Raw genomic sequence first — 6,081 nt, forward strand, 5'->3', positions numbered from 1 at the left:
ATTACTAAGCGAAAATATTATAAACTAAATAACTGTCGTAAAGACAGCACACTCCCCACTTGACCTTCGTAAGGTCACAATGAGCAGAGTACAAAACTTAGTCTCTTAATCAGTCATTGGGTAGAAGTAGAATAACTTCTGTAACTGGCCCTTGGTAAATTTTCACATCGCCTTGGTCGGTAGTCTTCAATTCGATCTTCCTGACATGTCCATCCCCGCTAGGGAATGTAGCAGTGATTCTGGCCGTTGGCCAGCTGTTGCGGGCGATTTGCTTGTCCCTGAGCAGGACTAAGTCTCCAACTTGAAGATTCCTGTGGGGTTCTGTCCACTTTTGTCTCTGTTGCAACAAAGGTAGATATTTTTGTCTCCAGCGAGACCAGAACTGATTTGCCAGAGCCTGGACTTGTCTCCATTGCTTTGTGTACAAATCCTCGTCTGAGAAGTCTCCTGGTGGAGGAGGTGCTCCTGCCTTCTGTGTAAGGAGCATTGATGGCGAAAGTATGAAGGGGTTTTCTGGGTCAGAGGACACAGGTAGGAGTGATTGTGCGTTTATAATGGCTGTGACCTCTGCCATTAGGGTGCACAGTACCTCGTGGGTCAATCGGGTGCGTTGCTGCATCTCAGGTTTCCTTTTCCGGGTTTTCCGTAAGGACGTGAACCGTTTGACTGCCTGCTCTTTGTTATCTGGTGAGCGCTGGCGTGGTTCTCTGAAAGGCAATGGGGCAACCCCATTATTTGCTTCATCTCTGAAGACCTTGGTGTCCATCATTTTTAAGAAGAAGACGTCTTGAGCTGATGGAGCAAGTTTATTGTCATACTTCGTTTGAGCGAAGACTGACTGGCCCAGCGACTCGTCGCTTGCCTCGTGCTTGTTAACGCCTTGTTGTGCTTCCTTGATATACATGGAACTTGTGAAGGGTTGAAAAATTGAATGGCGGCCACTCTCTGGCACATTGGTCTTGAGTGTGTCAACCGTCGGTTTGTGTACGTCACCGAGACACACCTCTCCTATCACCACCCAGCCCAGATCCAGACGTTGCGCGAAGGGGGCATCGAGTGGTCCATTGACCTGCTGCCTAACCTTGTGTACCTGGATAACATCTCTTCCTAATAGCAGGAGTATTTCCGCTTTTGGATCCAGTTCTGGGATGTGTTTGGTGATGTGGTGGAGATGTGGCTGGTGTAGCACCGCACTTGGTGTCGGGATCTCAGTGCGGTTATTCATGATTTCATTGCACTCTAAGAGCGGAGGGAGACAGATGATGACTTTACTATCCAGGGACTCGATCTGGATGCCTTCTGCCTTCCTTCCTTGGGTTTCCATGTTGCCTGAGCAAGTTTTGAGGTAGTATGGGAACTGCTCACTCTCAATGTTGAACAATTTAAAGAACTCTGGACTGACTAGTGAGCGATTGCTCTGATTGTCCAGAATCACGTAGGTTTTGATGGCCTTGTCTTTGGCTCCTTTAGGGTACACCTTAGTGAGGCAGATCTTGGAACAAGAACGGCTTGACTGAGCTTGACCGCAAACTTCTGTACAGTTCGTGCTGACAACTGTTGACCTAGAGTGAGCCTCTCCCTCCCCGCCGTCCTGTTGTGGGGGTGAAGTTGCGTTGTCGGTTTGCGGTGACAGGCCGGAATGCATGGCCCTGACGTGATCCGTGCTATCACATTCCGGACACTTCACGGCAATCGTACACTCTCTGGCGAGGTGAGAGGTTGAGGAACAGCATCTAAAACATATTCTTTTCTCCTTGAGAAGGGCCGTCCTCTCTTCAAGGGGTTTTTCCCTAAACATTCTGCATCCTTTGAGGGGGTGAGGTTTGTTATGCAATGGACAATACTTGCTAGGGTCGTTGCTAGTTGTAAGGGCTTCAGTCTTGAGCACTGAGACGGGTTTATCAATGTTGAAAACATTCAAAGAGGATCTACTTGGCTTGGTGTAAATCGTACTGCTTCCTGGACCCACGAGGCTAGGGTCGTTTCGCTTCTTAGCCTCCCTGCACACAAACCTAGTGAGGAGCTCAAAGGGAGGTGGTTGATCATCGTGCTCTTCCTTGTAATCTAAAGCAACGGACAGCCACCTGTCCTGCAGCCCAAAAGGAAGTTTGTCCACGACTTGCCTAATCCCGAATGGAGTATCTAGGTATACTAGACCAGCTGAGTAGCCATCTTCTTTGGCGCCTTGGATCTCCATGAGTAAATCTCCGAATTCTCTTAACTTAATGTGATCTTTGGCTGACACCTTAGGAAAGTTTTCCAGACGTCGATATAGCGCCGCTTCAATAGCTTCGGGGGACCCATAGTCCTCCCGAATTCTCTCCCACGCTTTGCTTAAGGCTAGTTCGGGTTTGTTGATGTACACTGAACGTATGCGTCTCACCTGGTCGCGTGATTCTTTCCCCAGCCATTTCGCCATAAGGTCCAACCTTTGGGTTGCACTGAGCTGGACTCCGTCGATCGCGTTGGTGAATGTCGAGTACCATGCACGGTAATTTTCAGGTTTATCGTCAAACTGGTACAGTCCCGAAGTGACGAGATCCCGTCGTGCTAAATACTGCATCGTGGGATTGGCTGTAAGCGGCATGCGGGCTGGAGAAGTACGTTGGTGCCTATATGACTGAGAGCGCACGTTTCTCATGGAATTTGCCGTCCTGGATTCGACCTCCGCATCTCTTCGCATCAAACTTTGTAAGTTTGGTGTCGAGAAGTATCGGTTGTTAGCTCTTTCATTCTTGACTTCATCATGGAGTCGCGAGGGTAAATTTTCTTCCTCGTATGGATGTGATGCAATCGTGACTCTCTGAGGTTCCTCGTAGCTGGGGAAGTTATCGAATACGTATGGAGAGGGGAGACGAGCCTGCCTGTCTATTTGATATTGTACATAGTCGCTTGTGCGTTCCAGTCTGGTCCTTTCTAAAGTAGATCTTACTTTGGTCAGATCACGCGACCCTTCAGCTTCTTCTATGTACTCTGCTTCCGCCATGGCAGCTTCTTCTTCTCTTTCTAACTGCAGCACTTGCAACTCTGTCGATATTTTTGCCATTTCCAACTGGGTTTCGGCTTCTCTGGTGGCCGCTTCACTTTGTCTGGCAGCCCTTTCCTTCTGGATTTTGGCTTCTCTGGTGGCCTGTTCCATTTTCAAAACTGCTTCTTGTCTGGCGTAACGCAGTCGCACCTTGGTGGCTTCTGCCTTGGCTCTTGCCTGGGTGGACTTACTTGATGTCGCCCTACTGCCCTTGTCGCTGGGCGCCATCGACTTGATCCCGGATCGAGCTGACATTGCAGCACTTGAAACACCTGATAATGCCGCTTTTGCACTGTAACGTTCTCCTTCGCGTGTACTAATAACGCCGAATTCAACGTCGAGATAAACCAGTCATTGAAACCAGATCGCAGTAAGATTAACCATTTACTGTTCACTCTTCACATTAACATATGGTGAAAACTGTTGATAAAACAGTACCAAGATTGATACAGTATTTGTTCCTTCCTTAATATCACATTTTAATTGTAAATACTTGCAAAGGGGACTATAACTACATTACACTAAGGTGCAGTATACAGGCAGAGTTTACCTGCTCCATTGACTACTTTAAATACACTTCAATGCAAACTATCCGCAACTCTTTAACTAACGAAAGCATAAACATTATCGACCGTCGTTACTTTTAACAGGATCGGCATTAACATCTTAGTTCAATATATCGATTATCTATTAACTTACAGCGTTGCTCTCACTGTGATTTCTAATGCCTGCAAAACAACTTCTGCTCAGGTGTGCCTCGTGGTGAGCCCCCACCCTCGCGTTAATTTCAAACCGGTACTTTCCCACAAGACGCAGCAAAACCGGATGTGACGTCATCGCATGCCGATATATTTTACATGCAATGAATATACTTTAAACACTTCTAATTCTAACTAGAAAATACTATCGAATGAATTACTAAGCGAAAATATTATAAACTAAATAACTGTCGTAAAGACAGCACACAGATGTTGATAGTTATTTCTTGCATTTTGAAAAGGTGGCAGTGAGTCAGAAGTGGCCCAGAGATCAGCGGGTGGCGTTGTTAAAAAGTGTGTTAAAAGGGAAGGCACAACGAGCATATGTGGCATTGTCTGTGGAAGAGGAGGAGTATGAGAATTACGAGGAAGTAAAACAGGCCATTCTTCGGGCTTACGAATTGGTACCTGAGGCCTATAGACAAAAGTTCAGAAATTTAAAGAAAGTGTGGAATCAGACATATGCAGAGTTTGCCTATGAGAAGGGTGTGCTCTTGGATCGTTGGTGTGTAGCAGAAATGGTGGAAGAAGATTTTTGGTGTTTAAGGGAGTTAATTCTAATTGAGGAATTTAAAGGTTATGTTTTGGATGATATCTGGATGTATTTGAACGAGAAGCCGAATAAGTCCATATCCGAATTTGCCAGGTTCGCAGATGAATATGCCCTAACCCACAAGACAAAGTTTTCCTCGAATAAGAGTTACCAGAAAGACCGTGGGAACAGTAGAGAAAGCCCGCCGGCTGAGGCAGAAATTAAGTCGGGAGCTAGTGGTAAAAATAAGGAGGAAAAAAGGCAAGATGGCAGAAGGGGTCCTGGCTTGACCTGTTTTAATTGTGGAAAGATGGGTCATATTGCATCTAAGGGCTTTGCTCCGAGGAAGGAGACAGGAAAAGGGAAAGCAACAGTCCCTACAGGGTGTATTGTATTGATCAGTAAATCGACAAGAAAGTCCCAAGAAGATAGAATATGAGAGGGGCGTGAGAAATTTATTTCAGAAGGGACCATGTCTGTGAAAGAGGGAGAAACACCAGTTCCAGTGCGGATCTGGAGAGATACTGGAGCTGAGCAGTCATTGATTTGCAGTAAGGTACTAGATTTTGGTCCTGAGATGAGAGAGGTAGCTTTGAGAGGCATAGGAAAAGGGACAGAAGCTGTGCCTTTGCATAGGATCATTATAAATTGTGAGCTGATATCTGGACCAGTTGAAATAGGGGTGCAATCAGAAATTCCGAGAGCTGACGTGGACGTCCTTCTTGGTAACGATTTAGCTGGTGGTGAGGTTTGGTCAGCAATGAAGCTGACAAGCCAGCCTGTAAGTGTTGAGGACCCGCCCCTAGATTCCAAGGTCTACCCCGCATGTGCAATCACTTGCAGCATGTCAAGAAAGGCAGCTGAGAATGAGAGCAGTTTAAATCAGGCCAGTATCGATATGCGTCTCAGTGCTTTGCTCCAAGGAGGGAAACGGGAAAAGGGAAAGCAGCAGTCCCTATCGGATGTGCCATGGTAATCAGTAAATCAACAAGAGAGCCCTGGGTAGACAGAGTACGAGAAGGGTCTGAGACTTATCTGTCACACGGAACCGTGTCTTTGAGGAAGGGGGACCCACCAATTCCCGTACGAATCTGGAGAGACACAGGGGCTGAGCTGTCGTTGATCAGCAGTAAGGTACTAGAGTTTGGTCGAAAGACGAGAATGGTAGCTGCAAAGGGAATAAGTAAAAGGATAGAAATGGTGCCTTTACATGAGGTCATTATGGATTGTGAGCTGGTGTCTGGACCCGTTGAAATAGGGGTGCCATCAGAATTCCCGAGAACTGACGCGGACGTCCTCCTCGGTAACGATTTAGCAGGTGGTAAGGTTTGGGCAGCCATGACGAGGACCGGCCGGCCGGTGAGTGTTGAGGCTCTGCCCCTAGAGTCCCAGATCTATCCCGCATGCGCGGTCACTCGCAGCATGTCGAGAAAGGCAGCTGAGAATGAGAGCAGTTTAAATCAGGCCAGTATCGATTTGGCCGAGACGTTTTTACCGACCCTGTACCAAGAGGGGTTAGAGGGTGGTAAAACAGAGAATAGGGAGGTGAAAGAGAGTAAAGGCGAGGAGGAAGACCTGCCCTTAGCCAGGAGGAAATTTATAGAGGCACGGAGTAAAAATGAGAAACAGATAAGGCTGTTAGAAGGTCCAGGGTTGGACATGGATGATCTGTCTGGCTTGACAGAACTGTTTGAAGAAGCTGAAAATTTTAAAGGTGTTCCCGATAATGAAATGAGGGCAGTCCTAGATGAAAAGGATGCCAT

Source organism: Hypanus sabinus, chromosome 7, assembly GCF_030144855.1.
Source record: "Hypanus sabinus isolate sHypSab1 chromosome 7, sHypSab1.hap1, whole genome shotgun sequence".
Classification (NCBI taxonomy): domain Eukaryota; kingdom Metazoa; phylum Chordata; class Chondrichthyes; order Myliobatiformes; family Dasyatidae; genus Hypanus; species Hypanus sabinus.